The following is a 23,034-nucleotide window of genomic DNA, read 5'->3' as shown; positions in this document are numbered from 1 at the left end:
TGCAGCCTCGTCTTGTTCACGTGTGCACTCACAGACCGCCTCAGCCTGTACTGGCCTTCTCTTGGGAAAGCACACAAGTCACTGTCCTGCCTACACGGGAGACCTTACACATCTTGTTTCCTGGTCTAAAACACCCTTACCTTACCATTTCAACTAGTTGATTCTCATCATTTGGATTTAAACTTAAATATTTCTCATGAGAGTTCCCATTTTGAACTAAATGTCAGAAGTCATAATGATTGAATTCATGGTTGAAACAATAGATCAGCTGAAGAAACAACAGAAATTCTGTTGATTAAAAAAAAAATGCAATGAGTACAGGCCTCAAGAAGACATTCAAGGGTTTTGAAATTTCAGATTCCATTTATTTGAAAACGAACAGCCAAAGGTCTGCAACTTCTGCACATCTTCTTGGGGGAATACAGAAAATGAGTGATATGCCATTATGACAGACACTATAGTACCTTTCAATAGTAGCATGTATTTTTGAAAGCACAATAGGTTTGAAGGGCTTCAAACACACACACACACACACACACACACACACACACACACATTCACACTTGTGTTCTGTTCTAAGTATCATAGTTAACAAAAAGCTTAAAACTGTTCTTGCTTTCAGAAGCATACTGAAATCAGGAATAAAATGAAAGTCAGGGAATAAAATGATACATTAAGATAAAGATAAAACAAGTACATGAAAAAAAAAGTTGAATGAATGACACTACACAGGGTTCATAGAAGGCCTGGATCAGTGTCATCAGGGAGGATATCTCTAACTTTAAGATCATGGAATCTAATGAATAGAAATCATAAAACTAAAAGGCAGGAATAGATCTAGCCGGAGGAATGTTAAACAAAGAACAGAGGAGTAGGGTTTGTTCGAGAGCTTTGTATATCATTTTGGTTAGTAAGCAAAGAAAATTCATCTCAACTTAATGATTGTGATATCTCTAAGGAACAAAGTAAGTCACCAAATTCATCATAGTTTGAATATCACACCAAGAAATGTTGATGATTAACGAACCCTGTGAGCCAGATCCTAAAGCCTATAAATGGAAAAATTAAGTGTAGAGACATTATGAGCTGTGTTCTCACAAATGCTCCACTTCTCAATGTTTTCTGACCATACATGTAGAGAATAATCAGAAGTTATCTCCCAAGAATTCAGTATGCATGAGTAAAGTTGTGTACTACAGGGATGCAGTTTTAGACCTGTCTAGCCTGTATAAAGTCCTGGATTGTTCCTTAGCACAAGGGTGGGGAGGGTGCTAAGGTAGCTTACAAATAGTATCTGGAAAACATTTTCAAGTACATCATATTGAGGGTTATAGAGTCTAGTACAAATTGTTTTTGTCCTAATATATTACGTTCCTCTGATGATGATTGTTTTCAAAGACACCCAGTTCAGAAACCCAATGTGTTAGCAGTTATAGCTTTCACAGATTGCCTTTAAACATTTGGGCCATACCATCACTTACCTAAATATGGCGATGAAAGTTTACGTAAAAACATTGGTATTTGGCAGGACTTTTAGTCTCTTGGGTGAACTACCAAAGTGCACTTGGTTATTAAACCTTTTGCAGTTAAAGGCAGGGTGGTGGTGATGGTGTTAAAGTGCTCTTCAGTTTCTTTGCTCTATACAAGGATGTTGGAAGTATAGTTTCTTTTCTTCCAAATTCTGACCTTAAAATATAGGTCTAAAATTATAATAAATTCTGAAGAAAACATAGGAATTCAATGTGTAGAGATTTGAAAAGGGGATGAGAAAGACCATAGCTCCAAAAGAGAGATTTGATTTGAGGATAAGAGGAGACAGTAGTGCCACTGTATGGTGTTCAGTATGGAGGCTGAATACCACTTTGTGCCTGAGAGTGAGTACGTAGCATGGACAGGAAAAACAGACAGGGCAAGATTACCATGGGGCTTCAACTCTAGGGTAAATAGACTATTCATCATTTTACAGACAATGGAACAGTTATAAAAAAAAAGCAAAGCCACGTCGAGACTTACTTTAAAAAGTCAGTTGTACAGCATTGTGAAAAGAGCTGAAACAGCCAAGATGACAAGGTAAACAGATTATGATTCTAATTAGTCTAGATAAAACAGTAAAGGTTAACAGTTGGGAAAGATAAAGGTGCAGGTTCTTTCTTCATTCATTTTACACAAACATATGCAGAATTTGACAATATCATTTCAGTGAAACAATTTAAAACCAGAAACCTGTATATAAGAACATGGCTAGAAATAACTGATGGTTTGGAGCTGACTGGACTGGGAATGCTGGCGTCCAGTAGAGAACACTTCATGGTCTTTAATTAGGCCTCCTATTAACAATTCTAAAAATAAAATATTTTAGTCCTATTAGGTATGACTCAAAATGGTACATCAACCTACTTCAATTTTTATTTATTTATTTTGTCTGAAGGCATGAGGACAAGTGTTAAAAGCATTCGGTCCCATGCAGGGAGGAAAAGTCATCTGATTCTTGCTCCTGTCTGTTGAAAGATCCTGTCTCAAGAGTATTATTTAAGAAGAGGTTCCTAATTGCTAACTGGATAGCTGCAGTTCCTTACCAGGAGGAAGAACATCTGTTTTCCTCCTGATGGGATACAGGTTTCCTAGGCTACCAAATTTATCCTCTCCTCTCTACTGCCACATACATACACAAAGGCACAAACACACTCTCAAATGCAAAAAAACACAGATCAAAATATAAGATAACTCCCAGACATTAAAAGAGCCTGGTCTTACACCTCAAATACATGGCTTTAAGCATGGCTTTTCAAGCAAAATTTCTTTCTCCCTAGAAGGTTCAACTTTAACTACCATGGGGAGGATCAGAGAAAACATTGTACATATATGCAGGGCTCCTACTTCCTACAAAGGAACTAACATTTTGGTGCTACCCCTGTACTTATGAAGAAACGTATCCAGAAATATAGGGCAAGAAAACTGGCGAAATAAATACTGATGCATTAAATACAGACTTTTCTATTCTTATCAGGAATAAGCAAAATTTAATGAGAAAATTAGAAATATTTAAATCATGCTATGGTCTGCACAATAGAAAATGCAGAAGAATGAATCAAAGTTATATCAGTCCCTGTTTTTCACCAGAACTGACAAGTTAAAAATATCCATCAAAAAACAGATTTGACACAGAAAAGTAATTGTTATTTTGAGGAGAAAAGTAAGGCCTTCCATTAAGTCTGACTTGACATTGGTTTAAAAGAATCAAGAGCATTTAATTTGCAAATAATACCATTTTATTGTGGTATATTTTACAATATAATTTAATATGTTATGATGATGTTAAATATATTTCCATTTTGTAGGAAAATGGCATCTTTTCCATTATTTCTATATCACTAGGAAGTGGCACAGGAGGGGCTCATGTCAGGTATTAAAATACCTTATTACCTTCCTCACCAATGGCAGAGATATTATTACTAAGCTTTTGTAAGTGTTGAGAATGCATTCAATTAAGAAATCTTCAGTTTTGTTTGTCCATTTGGGTGCTAGCTGTAATAAACCCTTAGGTAAAAGCAGACTGACTGGGAGGGTTAAGGGACACTGCCCAGTCCCTGCTGTGAAGAGATCCCTTTGCACATTTTTTATGTGTAGTTTTGAAGTTTTCTGTTTAGAAGCTATACTTTCAGTATTTTGCTTCACAAAGAATTTTCAAGTACTGATTATGGTTTTAAAATTTCTAAGAACAAAGCTAACTGACTGTGTTTTCTGTTTTTAAGTTGAAACTGAGAAAACTCCTATGCAATTCCTGGGGTTGGGGTGGGGAAATCCAAATATCCTAAATAGTTCTTACATTCAGTCTTCAAGTGTGATTTGCCAAGTAGGGACAATGAGACAGCCCAGCAGGTAAAGGTGTTTGCTGTTTGGAATCTGATCCCGGAGGCCTAGATGGTGGACTCCCACAAGCTGTCCTCTGACCTCCATGTGCATGCACACATGCAGACACACATGCTTAATAAAAAATTTCCAAGTGCAAAACAAAACTCGAGAGATAAAATATCCCCCAAAAGGTCTAAAGTTCCCTAGTGTTTGTGTCAGCAGTTGAACTATAATAGAGAGATAGACTAAATTATTAAAATGTATATGAACTTCAGAAATAAAGTAATCATAAAAACATTTTTTTTACAATTCATAGAAATATTAACCAATGGCAAACTATGAATTTTACCGGAAAAATGCAACAAAAACTATTATATCTTGTTTTTCTTTTCTTACATTTTAAAAACATGAACACAAAGTCTAAGGAATTCTTAGTAAGTAAAAAAAAAAAAAATTAATGCTAATTTGCTATTTTCAGTGAGAAAATAAAATTCTAAAATGAATTCTTATCAACACTCTGGCATTGTTTTTTTTAAAGTACATTAACTGATATTACTCTCATAGGTCCATAACGCCAAAGTATAAAATAAGTTACAGATAGGCTGGTAAGAAATAAGACATTAATAATTTAGAATAAAAAATCCTTAAGAACTGGTTTTAAGAACTACTAGTCAACTCATATGCATCAGGAAACTGAAACTTTTATGCCTATCTTTTAAGAAAGCATGTAAGAATTTCTTAAGAAAATATGTAAGAATATCTTCCAAAAAAAGAACACTATGGGGAATCCACCTACAAAAATCCACCTTTTGGAAAATCTTTATTTTCTCTAGAGACATAGTCATATTAAGGAACAAACCTTAACAATTGGGTAAAAAAAGACAGCATATACAATACAGTTAAGGTTGAAGCAATGCACACAATTTTCATGTGCAAGGAATGATGACAAGAACATGTCCAAGAGAAAAAGATGGCTCATTATCTTTTCTGTCAACGTCTTTTTAAAGAGGTTGTTATAAGGCACCAAACAGCGCTTTATACTAGAATCATAAGATAGGATAATGTTGGTATCTAAGACAATACATCTACCACCAACCTGGCCATATGCCTGATCTCCTTTAGGCCCCACTGGGAGTTCTATATGGCACAGATGACCAGGAGAGGGCAGCTCACCACTACAGCTGCAAGAGAATTCTTTAAAATGTGAATCTTTCTTTGCCATCAAGGGGATATTCCACTTATTTTGAATTAATGAGAAAGATACTGCCACTAAAAAGTTTAAGCCACAGACAAAATAATAACAGCACAAGCCATTACAACAACAAGCTAATAAGAAATACTTCTGACATGTACCCTGGAACTCATAAAATGATGCTAAAGTTCCTGCTCTCTGACAAATGTAAACATACAAGAGCTAGAATTATAGTCCTATGATCAATAATAGACATTTACTATCATTTACGATAGTACTCTTTTTGAAAATAAGTTCTCAGTTTATGTAAATTTTCACTTATCTAAACTCTTTCCCAAAATAAATGCAACATATACAATGAACATGATCAAGTCAGACCTATCCTATATATCAGTGGATTTGTGGGGTTGGGGACACAACCTCCTTTTATGAATACATTTCAAAGCTTGACATTTTTCTTGGATTTCACTTATCAGCACAGATTCTGTTTATAAGCTATGTTGTTGACATAACCTTAACATTTCCATTGTCAAAACAACAATCAAATAGAGCAGCTATACCCTTAACCAGACCAGACTTTCTTTCCTAATGCCAGGAGACAGACAAGTACTCAATTTGCTAATTTTTCTTTTTGATACAGGGTCTAGTGTAGCACCAACTGGCCTGGGACTCATAGTTTTCCTAGATCTACCTTAGAATGCTGAGGTTACAACTGTGCACTATTATACTTGCCTAGTCATTTGTCTGCAATTCTTCTCTTATAACAGCTCTGGTTCTTATGACAAACCAGGAGCAAAGCTATTTGACTATAAGTCTCTCAATGTTCATCTCCATCAGTGTACAACTTTAATGCTTGCCTTAAATACAAATATAAATACTATGAAAACAAAACAAACAATGATTAAATATAGTTAAAAAGTTACTGTTTAAGTATATAAAACCTAGTTACTGCTTAAATATAGAATTTCATTTTCTTGTGAATTTTAAATTTGAAGTTTAAGGCCGTACTTCCAATTCTTTTTTATGTCTTAGGATTCAAACAAAATGAAGTTTAAACAATACATTAAGATAAAATGATGAGGACATTTTAGTCAGTTACAATCAACCCACAAGCCCAGGAAACTCCGGACCCCACCAGGCTACCCTAAGGACACAGCAGCTCATATCTTGACCTTCTGAAACATTAGTTACCAAATTCTGAAGTATATCTCTGTTTAAGGGTAACGGGATAAGGGAAGAATGAAAGCAGGAGTTGCAACCCTACTTCAGTGATGATATCATTTTATAACACTGAATGTGGTTTCCAGGAAGCAGAGCAGTGGCCCAGGGTAACCTTGTCTTCTTTGCTTTTGTATCCACTCACTGCTTCAAACTCTACCAATGTTAACAAGGGAAAACTCCGTTCAATAGAGAAGCTTCTAAAAAAAAAAACTGTTGAGTCTTTAAAAAGGAAAAATTATGAATAGAAGACATATATCTTGGTTTGAGTCTTTAAGACTCTTTCTGACATAGGCACAAGATTAAGGGTTGGGGAGAAGCATAAACAATGGATAAAACTCTAGTCTCTAGCACTGAGGACAAGTAGGCTATAAATGAATATAGTCAAACAGCCTTGGGGCAGAGCTAAACAATAATTATAAAAATCCACGGTTGAATCCCGTTTTTTAACTAAAGAGAGGTCAGAGATAATGCAACTCAAATAATTTTAAAGGTAAGTAACAATATATAACAAAATGAGGCAAAATTATTTTAAGTAATTTCAACTTCCTATCAAAGGCCAGGCTCTTAGAATATCAGCTTAACCCACTACAGTGCTAGGGACCTCAGTGTCCATAAAGCCCTTTAAGGGCAGTTTAGCAGCCTGCATACTTTATTCTCATGGATAAGCAGGCAAGGCTAGCTTACTGAGCATGCAACTTGAGGATTATACAGGGTTTCCTTCCAACCAAGGTATTTTGTGAGACAAAATGCTGTGTTGCTGGTAGCTTGAATTGTTGATAATTTTATCTCTGAACTTGGCCTTTCTAACCAACAACAGAACAGTGGAACATGAGTACAAGGAACAGGTAAGGTGTCTGAAAATGCATCAAACAATTGGCCTGGCTCAAATATGCACACCTAGGGTAATTAGAGGCCATCATAGGCCCTCAAGATGTAGAGTTAAACCTGGACCAGTGCTCATGACTCAGGAAAGAAGTGTGGCATTTTACTGAGTATACGCAGTAGAAAGCCAGCTTTCCCTGGAGCCCATCCTAACTCTATGTGCAAACCTACCAAAACAGGAATTGCTAGCACTCAGGCACCAGGCCATTGCAAAGTACAAGTACATAAAAGGACACAGCATGCTGGGGACTCAACAGAATTCAGGAAAGGACTTACAATCTCTAGTTGTTTGTTTTTAAGTTGCACATTGTGAAGTAAATACAGATGAACAAACAAATGAAAGAGAATAGTATCTGATACAATACTTTCTGTATTTGGTTTCAATTGAACTAATTATCAAGGAAGTCAATTTTTAAATTGAAGATAGCATGACAGGATGAATCAAGAAATTATTCTGAATTACATATAAATCAAGAAATCATATGACTTCATGCATGGCTTCTAAGTTACGACAGAGGAAGTACTTAAATACCACTGAATAATCGAGAATCTTGGAGAGTTGGCTTAGTTGTTACGAGCACTTAGAGCTGTTGCATAGGACCCAGGTTTGGTTCCTAGTACCTACATAGAACCATTCATTCCTTTACATCCAGAGAATTTTCCACAGACACTAAGGACACAGACACAGACACACGCACCACTCATACACAAAGTTAAAAAAAATCTGAAAGATAAGTTAAAAATCATAAAAAAAAATTGTAAACTTGGTTTGCTAAAAGTGACTAACATTACTTTATGCTAATTAAAATAAAGTTGCCTGAAGAATAAAGCTTGATGATGTGAGAAATAGATTTGCAGAAAGAAAAAAAAAGAATATTAATAATTCATCAAAATATCACAGTTATAAAGTATTTGCTATATTATACAAAATTATGAGACCTGAATCTTGCTTTTTAAGCAAGGGTCCAGCATTTTCATTTTGCTACACTGTATCCCTCAAGTTATAATAACCAGCCCCAACCAGGGGAGCTAAATCCCATAGTTTTTTTCTCAATGGTTGGCTCTTATCCTGCTAAACTCCTCTATTTTCCAGAGCCAGCTTTAAAGAAAAACTACATCTTAACAATTCTGTCCTTGACTATATCCCCAGAACTTCTGGCTATCTCAGTTTCCATCTGTAAAACTTATAACCCAGATTCTGAGTGCCTCCTTTCTTAAACATTTATGTTTCTTTTCTTTCCAACCTATACTATCCCCAAATTAGCTCAAAATCATCTTGACTTATAGATCGATATTCAGCCAGCCATTATATCTTATCCAATCTGTAATTATCCTAGACAAGTTTCTTGAAAACTTCTATCAGACAGGGCACTTTAGCTCACACAGAATCTCCATAATTTTGGGGTTAAAACAAAAGATATGGAAAGGATCAGATACCCTCCATTACACTGTTACCTGGTCTTTTGTGCCCTTTAAACTGCAATAATTTTCATTTAAAACTACTGCCTAGAACATTAGCTACAACCCTGTAATACTTATAATTTTAGGACCAGCCAATATCTTACTGCAAATGAGGTTGGAATCTTTAAACACATTGTCTTCTGATACTCCCATACTCTTGGCTTCATGACCATGTTAAGAGATCTTATGGTTTTGCCAACCTAGCACATTTCTGTCCATCCTCAAATCCCAACTTTCCACACACTGCCTCAGGTAACTTCCTTCATTATTCTCAAAGAATTGTCCTTTATTACTTTGATATCTATAGAATTTATGTATGTTCTGATAACATACTCTACATTCTGATCTTAGGTCCCATAAAGAACTACATATATGTATCTCCTCTCAAGACATTAGAGATAAGTTTTATAAAAATGAGGAAGGAAAGAAATGAAATCAGATCTAAGCGACAGAAACAATGCCACTGCAGAATGTGCAATCACTAGGGTTAAAAAAAAGGGGGGGGGATTGGCTGGGCATTGTGATTAATCAGAACTCAGGAGGCAGGAAAGGGGATGTACCTCTGTGAGTTCCAGGTCAGGTTGGTCTAACTAGTGAGTCCCTTAAAAAAAAAAAAAAAAAAAGAAAAGAAATAAAGAAAAGAAAAAGTTACAGAATGACATCCTATGATAGTTAATATAGAAGATAAATTGGGGGGAAGTCTCCAAAAATAGTAATTTGGACAAACCCTAAAAGGTTTAACCACATTGGGAAGAGATTTAAGCAATGAAAAATAAATTTTGAGTTGATTTGGCAACAAGTACATAGAAAGGAGACTAAATCTCCCACCAAAACAAAGACAGACAAACAAACAAACAAAAAAACAAGACAAAATCTTGGGAGGAGAAGGTAGGAATATTATAGGGGAGAAAAATTCATGATGCAGCTATTCTACATCATGTATGCTGCCATAACTATATCAACACTGACAGGTTAAAGAAATAATAACTAAGATTAACAATGGTGAGCTCCTAGAACAGACACCCCCATGTTGGGAAACATGAAAGAAATGGTAGAAATAAAGAGTGATGATAAAATGGTTTTGATAAGGCTTTCAAGTGCATAAAAGTCTAGCATAATAAACTTAAAGAATCTATTGATAACCTTATTGTCACAGTAAAAATATACCTTGTAAACTGCTAATGATAATGCCAGGTGTCTAAATTCTAGTACTGGAGAAGCAGACACAGAAGATCACAAGTTCAAGGACAGCCAGGGCCATAGGACACTGTCTTGAAATACAAAACAAAACAGTAACAACAAAAACCAGTTACAACACTCAGAATCGAAGCTGGCAAAGAGATGCCAGAGATTATGTGGATCTCTTCTAGCAATGGATGTCGGCATCTACACCATTTACGGGTTCTACTAGCAACATTGAGCTCCCATGCAGATGATGTTCAACATCCCAGCAATGCCAGAGCAAACAAAGAATAACCACTGAACACAATCTCAGATTTCCATCAACTCTATGGTGGTAGAAGAGGAATCAAACTTCACTGACTGGCCTAGTCTGGTATTTATCTGCCTCAATTTGTTGACCCTTTAGGCTCAAAGTCCTATTTTGTCCGTTCATGTCTGTAAAAAAAAGTCTTTGCTGATAATGCTAGACAAGATGGAATTCAGAGCCTTAGAGCAGACTCACTCATCCCCCTGGCATCTTCTGTTTCACTCATTAGCCTATCTCTCACAGGTGTCCACTCCTCATTAAGCATCTTTGAAGGCTGAAGCAAAGTTATTTCTCAGGCCTGAGAGACGGATCACTGAGTAAAGGGCTGTATAAGCACAAGGATCTGAGTCTGATATCCTAGAATACAGATCCAAAGCCAGGTGCTGGGGAGGCAGAGCCACGATTCTTGCCTGCCGGCCACTCTTGTCAAAGTGGACAGCTAATGTCCAGGTTCAACAGGAGACTCTGGGAGCAAGTAAAGGAAGATAGCTGGCTTCTGGTATCCATAAGCCCATGTGCTTACACATCAAAAAAATATTTTAAAAACTTTCTTCTTTAACAGGAGGATAAACTGATGCCAATTCTTTGAAAAAGGAATAAGATGCCCATGAATCTTATTCTTTTCAGGATATGGTGTTTAAGTTATGATATGAAATTTGAAACTTTACACTTTAGATTTTTCACTTGTGAAAATGAAAGGAAAGATCCCAACGAAAAACAAGATAAAGCTTTTCAAGGAGGCCCCTAGGAAGGTAAGGTTCTAGCAGCTACATGGAGAAGTAAACTGGTTAGCTTTGTAGCAGGTAAGGAAAACAGGAGATTCAGTTGTACACAACAGCTCAAGATGCATACGATAAGAACTCTGAATTATCTTCTGGACTTCCCTACTCTAAAAGAGCATATACTCTTTTACCTGCTGAAACAGATGAACAGAACTCCAACTGCAGATCCTTGCAGAATCAATATTTGAACGGCTGGTGGCAAATGTAAATGTTCAAAGTAAACTACCTCCTTGTCTTCCTTAATATTCCAAGTCTTTTTTTTTTTTTTCAACTTTCCCAGAAACCTTCTGAGTAGGGATTAACATATTCATGCATAACTTTATATATTTACATGAAAATACTGGTTTACTGAACTATACTTCATACTTCCATTTCCGCTTACAGAATATTTTAAAAGTGCAATGAAGTATTGAGATTTAATAAGTTTCTTCTTTGTTGTTTTTAGACAGGGTCACATGTAGACCAGGCTGGCCTGGAAAATATATAATTGAGGCTGGCCTTGAATACTCCTGCCTTGGTATTCTTGAGTTTTAGGATTTCAAAAGTCTAGCACCACAACCGGCTTTTAAATAAGAAATAAAAAAGCTTCATCAAGAACAGGTCTTTTTTGGGAGGTGGGGGAGGAACTATGTAGAGAAATAATGAGCATAATGATTATTTCTAGTAAGATCTGATGCAACTGTCTTGATTTGGGCAAAAGAGCCAGCAGGTTTAATTATCTCTGCTTTTGCCAACACAGGAAGAAGGTTAATAACTTTTAGTATCATTATGAAAACAGATTTGAACTTGAAGAAACAGACTCAAGACTACCAAATGTTCTCGGACTAAAGATCACTACTTTAGGCTGCTGGCTCATAGTTACCACGTGTTTTCAACAATCTGGAAAGAAAAACAAAGACCTCAAATCTATGACAGTTTCTAAAAATTTTGGTGATTTATCAACCTGAAGGGAATGTTATGCAGGTGTTTGGAAGTTTTGCAGTAAATCTAGTTAGTTGGTAATGGCATCTGATTATAGTATCATCACGCAAATGATGAAAACTGTTTCTTTAAGAAAATGATAAGCCTTAAAGTCATCTCTGCGGGGGGGGGGGGGGGCGGCAGAGACATGGCTCAGTTGTTCTTGCAAAGGATTTGAGTTCTATTCCTAGCACCACATCAGGCAGCTCACAACTGTAACTCTAGTTCCAGGGAATCTGACACCCCTTTGAGTTCTTCCTACACACACACCAAAAGTGATGTTTTTTTTTTAAAAAAAGTTACTTGTGTGGCTGAAGAGATGGCTCAGTGCTTAAGAGCAGTGGTTATTCATCCAGATGACACAGGTTCTATTCCCAGCCCTTCCGTGGTAATTCGCAACCCTCCGTAAAACTAGTTCCCAAGAATCTGATGCCTACCTACGGCCTCCTTGGGCATGAGACATTCATGTGGTGCACAAACACATATTTAAGCAAAACACTCATTCACATAGGATAAAATAAAATTTAATTTGAAAAAAACGTCATTGGTAGAGATGATCTCAACAGGTTGTTGGAAGGAAATACACACTACATGCAGGAAAAGAAGAGTAAGAAAATAGTGATATGCATGAATTTAGAGATTTACAAAGACCTTAAGACAATTCACTTACCACTATTAAGAATGTGGCTGACAACTAGATAAGACACAGTTGCTGAAGCTATCACATACTTTTGTTGCAGTATACAGAGAAATCAAGCTGGAACTAATGGAAACTTCCTCTCTGCTGGCTATGCACCTGTGCTACTATGCAGGCTACCAAAGGAGAAAATATGTAACTAGCATCGCTCAATTGAGCTAGTGAGAACTACACACTGGTGTTAAGAGTGGCACCACAGTTAAAGAAATAACCTACTGCTTTCTGACTGGATTGAGGTCTGCTCCACAGGAAGAAATTGATGCCTGGTTCTGTAAACTTGATCAAAAGCCCATGGCAGGGGAGTTCGTTGGCCCTACAGGAAAATCAACAAAACAACAAAAAATTGTTGTTTTGCTAAATGATCATACTGTCAAACAGCCTTTCAAGTATTTATGTTCATGCCCATAGAACTTTGCTGTTCTCAACCTTTGTCAGAGAAACCATTTTTCACAGGGCTAACAGTTAATGCAGTGACTCATAACTGGTCATAAGTGACTGAAAATAATTGACTGAATCCTCTGAGTATTCTACATGGAACATCTAAGTCAACCCACTCAAGACACATAGAATATTACAGAAGTGAAGATGGAAAAAAATGTAAAAGTCAGAAGATGGCTATGACTTGGCTAATGCACTCATGAACTCAAATCAACTGTAGTTACCTGCCCTACCCAAGTTCAAGCTAGTCAAAATTCCAGCATTGGTGAGGGACTCACAAGGCCCCACTCCTGGCTTTGCTATTGACAACTGATGGAAAGGAGAGACATTATTCTTTGGGTATCTGACCATTGGTAAGTTGCCCAAGTTCCAACAGCTCTGCCAGGAGTAGAGGATGGAAGCAGAGGGTGGGTATGATTATAACCCATAATAAATTATCAAAGAATAAAACATTACATTTTTTTTCTTTGATTTAATGTTTTATTCTTTGATATAAATATTATATTTTAAATCTATGTGGCTAGCAAAGAACTTGATGTCTTTATTTCTGTATTATTTAGATTCTAAAACCTACCATGTGTCATTTATAAGTCTTAATAAAATGAATTAAGACAAAGTGCTAGAACCACATGAAAGATAACAAATGGATTCATATTACAGTATTATCATGCTTATCTAATTAATGCCTACTCAGCTATTCATATTTTTCCCAAAGTAACTGATTATAAGTGACTAATGTTGGCAAATGTAAAAATATAAGCATATCTGCAGGATCTCTCTATACCAGGTACAAGGGACTAACAATGGTAGTGCTTTGATTAGTATCACTGATTATTTAAATCACTGTTTATGTGCATACCTACTTTAATTATTTTGATACTTTTAATTTCATGTATGTAGTATTTCTGGAAGTAGGTAGAAATATTTTATGCTTTTATAAATAGTTAATAAATCCCTGTCTATTGGTTTGCCCTTCTGAATGTGGATAAATCCCAATGATTTTGGCTGTTTTACTGTCCTATCTTATATTCTATAATGTGAAACCACATAGACAGGATCATTCCTCAGATAGTGTTTTTGAAAAATAACTGATATTCTGGAGCTGGAGAGATGGTTCTCTGGTTAAGAAGACTTATTCCAACCTGGGCGTAAGTAGCAGAGACAGGTGAATCTCTGTGAGTTTGAGGCCAGTATGGTCTACAAAGTGAGTTCAGGACAGCCAAGGCTACAGAGAGAAACTCTGACTCAAAAAAAACAAAACAAATAAATTAATTAAAAATGAAACAAAACACTTACTCCTGTAGAAGTCTAGGGTTTGGTTCCCAACACCCACATGGTGGCTCACAACCTCAAGTTCCAGGGGTTGATGCCCTCTTCTGACTTCCACAAGCACCAGGCCTGATACACAGACCAAAACATTCATACATATAAAAGAAAATAAATCTAAAAAAAATTAAAATAACTGATATTCCTAAGAAAGAGCCTAAGAAGCTCAAAATTCTAATGAGCTTTCTAGTTTTTTTTTTTTTTTTTAAGGTAAGAATTAAACACCAAGTTTTTTCGCACATTAAAAATAAAATTTAATCTGCCCCTTGAAGCCTTCCAGGTACGGCTGCTGTGTGTCCCATGTGTGTCAGTAGGTGGCAGGGAGGAAAGGCTATGTCTATGCTGAGTGTTCTGACCTATGAACATACGAATGATTAGTAGCCTAATATTCTCTGAAGAAAGTGAGCCTGAGATAACCACCAGTTAGGTGCCAGGAGGCCCAGACAGGGAGCTAGCCTGAGACAACCACCAGCCAGGCACCAGGGCCCTTGGACAGAGAGTTAGTCTAAGACAAGCACCAGTGCGGGCCAGGAGCAAGCCAGACACTAGAAGAGTACCACCTGAAACTGAGGGCCCTGGGAGAGGAGTGAGTTGGAGAAGACTGGACTGGTACCACACAGGCCTTGGGGCAGGCAGACCATGGCCAAGATGACCCCTGCATAGCACCATAAGGCCCAAAAAAGGGCATAGCAATCCTGAGACAACCCTAGACACTCACAGACCCCAAGCACCTCTAAGAGGAATAAGTAAGTGATGGAAAAATAAAGAGAGAAAGAGAAACAGAAGGATGAGGGTAAAACAAAGAGAGGCAGCACTGAAGCCAGATGAGACTAGTTGGTGATGCCATCTGTGACCATGGTGGGGTCCTAGCCTATGCTGCCACTGAGGGGTCATGGCTGCATTTGTAGCCCTGAAGCAGTAGAGGTCCGTTATCACCAAAGGCCAGGCAGATGTCTGGTGTAGGCTGCTGCCCAGGATCATGTTAATGTCTAAGGGGTGTGCAGAACTGGCCCCACCCCTCACCTGGGCATCATGGGAGAGCTGGCCTTCAGGGCATGAGAGCTGCAGTACTAGGGAGAGCCACCCTGCACACTGTGAGAGTTGCAGGTGAGCTGGCTCCCAAAGATACTAGTGTGGCAGAATCGTCTCCCTTGCAGTGGCATGGACAAGAAAGAGATACTCTCCTCTCCGCTTACCACTTGCAGGCAGGAGACCTGGCCGTAAGGTCATGCAAGCAGGTGAGATGGCCCAGCCCCTCAACAGCTGCATCACTCAGAAGAGTGGGCCCTGCACCTTGCTTACACAGCACAGTAGAGCTGACCCTTGTAGGAGGAGTGTGGGGGAGCCAGCCCCAGGGACATGAACATGGGAGAGCTGGCCCACTACTTATCTGCTGAATCATGACATGGGCAAAGGAGAGCTGAGCGCCCCCCTCCCCCGCCACCCCTCACCCTTTTCCTATCCTATGCAAGCAGGATAGCTAGCCCTGAGGTCATGAGAGTGGGAGAGTTGGCCCTGCCCCTCACCTGGACAGTACAGTAGAGCTGGCCCTGGATGTAGGGGTTTCAGGTGAGTAGGCACCCAGGGCATGAGTGTGAGAGCCCACCCTGCTTCTTGTCTGCTATGTGTTGGTGTCAGTGAGGAAGAGATCCCCTCCCCTCCCTTTTGCCCTGGCCACTGGTGGCAGGTGGGAGAGTTAGCCCAGATGGAGCCATGCAAACAGAAGAGCTGATCCTGTGCCCTCAGTTGCTACAGTACAGGAGAAAGTGAGCCCTGCACCTCACCTGGGCAGCATATTAGGTCTGACCTTGACGTGGGTGGTGTGGGTGACCCTGATACAGCTGAGCCGGCCCCAAAAGCTTGAGTATGGAGAACTTGCCCTCCTCTCCTCCCTCATCCCTTGTCACCTATGGCAGGCAGGAGAGCTGGCCCCAGGGTCATGAGAGTGGGAGAACTGACCATGTCCCTCACCGTCTGTAACCCTTGGGAGAGCAGGCCCTGCATCTCACCAAGGAAGCAGGGTAGAGCTGGCCCTAGTAGCAGGAGGTGCAGAGGCTGCCCTCAGCAGCCCTGAGGGCATGAGAGCTGGAGACCCAGTGGGCTGACTAGCTCAGATACCTCTTAGGCACAGACCCAGGACTTTGGATTGGCCCACCCCAATATTTACCCCATCAATGAACTGCTGGAAGACATGAAGGGGCTGGTCCTACAAATCCAAAACTAAAGATCTCCATGACACAAGGCAACAATAGGATCCGGAGAAAAGAGTCCCAATGAGGTCCCAGTATTGACAGAATAGTAGAAGACAGAGGCCTCTTACCAGACCAACAAGTCATAACAATGGACATCTGCAAGGAAGAAGTGCAGACAACAGTACACAGTGGGACACACTGTGACATGCTACAGCTTCCACAAGGTTTTTCCTTCTTTGTTGGGAGGAGGTCACAAGGGCAGAGGAGAGGTATGAGGGGTGAGGAAGATGAGTGGAATTGGGGCACATGATGTGAAATTCATAAAGTAAAAGTTAAAAATAAGTTAAAAAACAAAGTTTAAAAATAAACAAGTAAATAAAATTTATACTTAGTAATGGGATAGTATGTGACATACACATAATCAGGTTAAATATAAGTATCACCTCAAGCATTAATCTCTTTATGCTAAAAACATTTTTAAGGCCACAGAAGAAGACAATGCAGCCAGTCCTGAGGAGACCTGATAGACTAGGGTCAGATGGAAGGGGAGGAGGACCTCCCCTATCAGTGGACTGGGGGAGGGGCGTAGAAGGAGAAGAGGGAGGGAGGATGGGATTGGGAGGGGACTAGGGAGAGGGCTACAGCTGGGATACAAAGCGAATAAATTGTAATAAAAAAATTAAATACTAAAAAAATTTTAATGTAAATATGACTTAAAACAAAGAAGATTCTTCTGGTTTTCTGAGAAACACAGTACATAATTATTATATGTGGTTACCACACAATTAATTGCATTTTAGGATTTCCTATATTTCTGTAACTCAGAAACAATACAATGATTCCCATCCATGAATCTTCTCCAAACCATAAATAACATGTTCCAAATTTCATAAGATTCACTCCTTTTTATTTATTATTATTATTATTTTTTTTTTTGGTGAGAATCTTTTTCCTTAACTATGTAAGCCACTTCTCAAAATTATCTTATTATATCTCAAAATATATCTTATATATATATCATATATATTTAGCAAGCATCTGAGTCCCTGATGTTATAGGTCAGTCAGTATGACTACTGTTACTGAAGAAACTTGCTATATTGGCATGACAGTTTTCATTTTAACAAATAAGTTGTAACTATTCTGGTTGCACTTTCTTACTACAAGTCCAAAATACTTAAAATACAGAGACAGATTTGATCTTGGCACTATTATTAATAAGCTCTGCCATAAGACTCTAATTACTAATATCCCATCAACAGTCATATATTATGATTACAGAAAAAGGGAATTAAACTAAGAGAGGCATTGTGATTTACATTTTAGTAAAACTCAATCAGCAAACTCTAAATTAGCTTTCTGGTTCCTAGTTTCTAATTTTAGTTAGCAGGAGCCAGATCTACACTTTCAAAAAAAAAAATTATATATATATATATATATATATAGATATAGATATAGATATAGATATATGTAAAGGTAGAAGAACTGACTTCTAAAAGTTGGTCTATGACTTCAACACGAGTGCCATGGCATTCGTCTCTCTCTCACACATACAATATGCATATATATGTATATGTAATACATAATGTATAATATATATATATATATATATATGGAGGAGAGATAAGAAAAGTGGTTTATTAAATAAAAAACTACCAAAAAAGTTAATTTTAAGCTATTTTCAAGGAAACATTTTTATCTATGGGTTTTAAAGACAATTCTGTTTTTAATCCTTGTTAAGATGACACCAAATACATAATTTATGTTTCTCATATTTATGCTACCTGCAGAGCTTTACAGATTAGAGTGATAAGGAATCTCAGCTGAAATTTAATGTAACATCTTTATGCCAACCTCCTGGTCCTGCAATACAGATGTTTACATCACAGAGTCAACCTAAGTGAAAATATATGTAATATATATTTAAATTTTGTACTATTTGTTCAGTCAAATATATTCCATGATCATAAAGATAAAGAAAAAGGCAAGCTGGGCACAGTGGTATACACCTTTAATCCCAGTACTTGAGAGGCAGAGACAGACAGATCTCTGTGAGTTCTGGGCTAGCCTGGTCTACATTGTTTGTTCCAGGACAGCCAGAGCTACAGTGAGCCCGATCTTGAAAACAACAACAGATCAAAAGCAAATTGACAATTCCAAAGATGAAGACTCATAAACTACAGTATTTATGCTCTTTGACTTACCAAGTCTCATTAGCATAGTAATTCAATTAAAATTTGCTTTGATGATGCCATCTCTATTTATAATCTTGTATTTCCCCCACAAATCTTTTAAGAAGTCATACTTTAATTCTCTTTGAAAAAGAACCTATGATAAAGAAGAGTCTAACCCAGTTATTTTTTATTTGTTTTCTAGGAAATAAGGAGAAATCACCATCTCTGCCCATTTTTACTAATATAAAAGGTAATTTTTCCAATGAAGAGCTTTGTCACTGTGTCAGCAGATCTCCTTAGAACTCTTTGCAACTATGGACATCTAGGAGCTTGTGCTAAATATCACCAAATTCTCTCTCTCTTTCTCTGTATAATGCTTTTGCTTAATGTCAATGGTTATGAATTGTTTAAAATATAAAAATTCACCTATGATTTAATGTGGAGAAAAGGCTAAGTCTTTCATTCTTATATGAGGATTTTTTTGGTTGTTTTTTGTTGTTGTTTTGTTTTCCTGTGAAAGAATGAAATTAAGCTAGACTCTAATTAAATGGGGTTAATGACATTAATGGGGTTAGTTAACTAGTTACTGGCACTATTTGTAACACCAATTTAAAAAAGTGACCTCTGGTACAGCATAATTCCATTACAGATTATTAGCTTATCAGCTTTTCATAGCACCACTGTTGGCGGTATAGTGCAGTATCCTGTTGCCTTCGCCCAATATCTTCCTTACCAGTATGAGTAACAGGTACAAGCTAAAGTCAGCTCTGTCTAGCATAGAGTTAACTATGTTGGGTCGACTGCTAATCTAATTTAAAGCTAATATTTGTAAGCCTATTGTTACTTTACCTTAAAACTTAGTTATACTTCAAGTTTCACATTTATATTATCTTGAATTCTCTTTGCTTTTTCTTCTAGTGACTGTAGGAGACTGCTGAGTTTACATTTTGTATGTGACTAACAATTTCCTTTTTCTTTTTCTTGAAATATAGAAATAAGAGAAAGGCTAAAATTAAAATACTCCAAAACTATCTATAAAATCATATTGAGTATTTTAAGAGTAGTAACTGTTATGCTACTAACTGAGACTCACTTGGGAGGTACATTTTTACTTTTGCTTTGGGTAAAACGAAAGACAAATTCTCTAAAAGTTTAGAATTTCTTGGTCCAACCTTTCCCTGTATTATACACTATCTTCAGATAATTACCACTATAATCTTTTATCATCAATAACTACAGGAAAATATCAAACTAGTCAATTTGAGATACAATGGTGCTGCTTTAGAGCAATTCCAGAAAATCATCTTCAAGCTGTTCAAATATATCTCATTTTCATAAGCCTAAATTTTATCATAACTTAAGAGTCTCTGACAAGACCTACAATAAATGTGTTATTAGTTATTTTCTCTCACAAGCAACTTTTAAATTATTAATTATAAAACAGCTATTTTTATGTGCTAAAAAGGTAGGACAAGAACAAAAGGAAGAAAACAGAACAAACATTAAATTAAAAACACTAATATAAGTTAATACTGCTTACATATGAACATCAGGATGCCAAGGGACCCAATGCAATCCTCAGTCTAACATTTTCAATGGCACAGCCTAGTGATCACACGATACTGGTGATACTCTCTAGTTACCCCTGGCAACCTTTCTCAACTGTAACGATGCTACCCTACAATAGGTTTCACTGGGCAGCTTTCTCTTCACTTAGCTGAATGCTCTGGGACCATCTGCGTCGGCGAGCATAAAAGGCCAGCCTGCCTGTGGGCCCGTCACTCTGAACACCACCTCTCTGACCCTGATTAAATACAACTTTCAATCCTTTTTGTCCTCCCTGTTGACTTCTCCTATTAAGGGAGCCCTTTGACAAAGAAAGCGGAAGAGTGGACTAACTGCCCCCAAGAAAGGTGATGTCTGATACTGCTCAACACAAGGATTAGCAAGCCAATACATAACAAAAGCAAGTTTGGGGGGAGGGGAGAAGTAAAGAAAAAAATGGTTTTAGTGAGAGCTTTGACTAATTCAGTAGGTACACAATTCAACAAATAGCCATACAAGAGGCCTTCTTTGAGAGAAATAACTATAGCAGAACAACAATTTTGAGAGATACTTTTCAGTTTCTTGACATAAGGCCATGATATTAACAAAAACACAGCAAGTTATTTTTAGTAAATTTTTGATTAAAAATAAACTTATAATTGAGGACATAAATGATGGTGTAAAAATCAGAAACAAAGATCATAGAAAGCATTCATAACTGTAAACTACTTTCTCGTTAGAATACAAGACAGGTGACATATACAATAAAATATCTGAGTACTTAAGTATTTAAACAAAGCTGTGAAAAATACCAACACTACAAAGAGTCATTTTTATAACTCATCATGACATGTTTACAGGCTTAATTGCTTCTTATCCTACTATGGATACAAGGCAGCTTGTGAACAAGTGTCACAGTTCAAAATGGCCAGATCCTTCCATCAGGGCAGGCAGTCAGACCCACCTTCAATAACACACCACTTTACAAGTAACTCTTGTGTCCTACTTCCATTTTTGGCCAATTAATAACTGAAGGATTTGGTTGGTTATAAAACAAGTCAAAAACACAACTTCATAACATAACTTGAAACACTAAATAACAATAACCTAAAAAGCAAACAATAACTAGTACCTACATCTAATCAGGACCTACTCATGTCCACTTAAAATCTAACTCATAGGACACAAAGTGTAGTTCAGTGGTAGAGCATGTGCAAAGTCCTGGAACTGAGCCAGTAGCTGGAAACAGGATCTAGGCTGGAGAACTGGCTCAGTAGTTATGAGCATGTGTTGTTCTTGCAGAGGACCCTAGTTTGATTCACAGTACCCACGTGGCAGTTCACAACTATATGTAACCCCAGATGCAGGGAATCTGATGCCCGCTTCTGACCACTATGGACATCAGGCATGCATGTACACACATGTAAGCTAAACATTTATACAGAAATCTAAAAAAAAAAAAAATTAAACTTTTACAGTAAAATTTTATTAACCTTTATTCAAAGAATGGCTCATAAGCCTAGGAAACCAGGTGGACAAGGGAAAAGGTGGCTCCTAGAATGCAGAGGAATTTAAGTATTAAGTCTGGGGAAATATTAGATAAGCCAAAAACAAAGACCACATACACGAAGAAACTATTTATTATAAGCTACTAATAATAACAACCATATTAAATTCTTTCACAGAATTGAATTTCTGAAACAATAAACAAATAATTTTAAAATGAAGAAATCTGGCTAGATGAATAAGTAGTCTCAACAAGGATGCCTTATTAGAGTAGGAATCTGCATCCAAAGCCTGAGTTTACTGTAACACCAAGCTGCTTCTCTAGGAGTTAGGGAGGAGGGGGATGGAGCCTCTTTCCTTCAGGACACATAACTTGGTAAACCTAGAAGAGCCATATTCTGTACATTCCTATGTCTCTATTTCAAGAATGCTATAGAAAACAAAGAAATGCTTATTTAATTCTGTAAGTTATGATTTAAGATGATAAAATGTTTAACTCTTGAGAATGCCTATGGACAGAAACATTTTTTGTGTGATTGGGAGCAATCCTTACTGTTACACTTCCTGATGTGTACATTACATGTTTGATTCAGTTGTACAGAAAGATGAGAGCTGTGCCCTGTCTTAGATGCCCTCTGTACATCTTACAACTGATATACATGTGGCATGTCATACATATATAAATCGTCACCACAATCAATGGCACCCTAGCCATCTACTCTTCTCTTTGCTGAAAGGGGCAGGGATAGCTCTCTTCCACCACAAGCTACCCTCTTAGAAAAATGTCAGGGTATTTTAGGTAATGGGTAGAAGCCTCTTAAGCTAACATCTATGTCAAACTAAAACTATTGAGATAGCAGCAAAAACTCATCACCCTCTTTCCTCCTTATCATTACTTAGTTCTTTCTTAACACAAGCTTTCTATGTGCCGTATGACATGCCTTAGAAACAAAGGTAAAAGCATGGCTCTCCTTTTGGAGATAATAGAGGGAGCAATAGTACATAAACATAAAAAGGCAAAAACAAACATGAGCTCAGTGAAGAAAAAAAAAAAAAGGAAAAAGAAAAAGAAAGTCTTTTTTTTCCCTTTTCTTTTCTTTCTTTTTGTTTGTTTTCAAGACAAGGTTTCTCTGTGAAGCCTTGGCTGTTCTGGACTAGCTTTGTAGACCAGGCTGGTCTCAAACTCACAGAGATCTGGATGCCTTTGCCTCCCTGAAGGCTGGGATTACAGGCATGTGCCACCATGCCCAACTAGAGGAAAGAATTTGACAGAACTTGCAAGTAATACAAAATTTAGGTAACCAGAAAAGAAACAGAG

General features: G+C 37.4%; 1 protein-coding gene and 1 non-coding gene across 5 annotated transcripts in view; one reads left to right on the top strand and one right to left on the bottom strand.

Annotated features, from left to right (window-relative positions):
* Zcchc7 (zinc finger CCHC-type containing 7) overlaps window positions 1-23,034 on the bottom strand; it is a 182,291-nt gene that overhangs the window by 63,765 nt on the left and 95,492 nt on the right. The gene's annotated exons all lie outside the window — the stretch shown is intronic.
* Window positions 14,559-14,690, top strand: LOC129675383 (small nucleolar RNA SNORA17). Its single transcript, XR_008719922.1, has one exon. It is a non-coding gene; the product is annotated as a small nucleolar RNA SNORA17 (small nucleolar RNA).

Source organism: Psammomys obesus, unplaced genomic scaffold (assembly GCF_907164565.1).
Source record: "Psammomys obesus unplaced genomic scaffold, mPsaObe1.curated_primary_1811, whole genome shotgun sequence".
In the NCBI taxonomy this organism is placed as follows: domain Eukaryota; kingdom Metazoa; phylum Chordata; class Mammalia; order Rodentia; family Muridae; genus Psammomys; species Psammomys obesus.
Note: the sequence above shows the minus strand (reverse complement) of the source record. Positions and strands in the feature narration are given on the sequence as shown.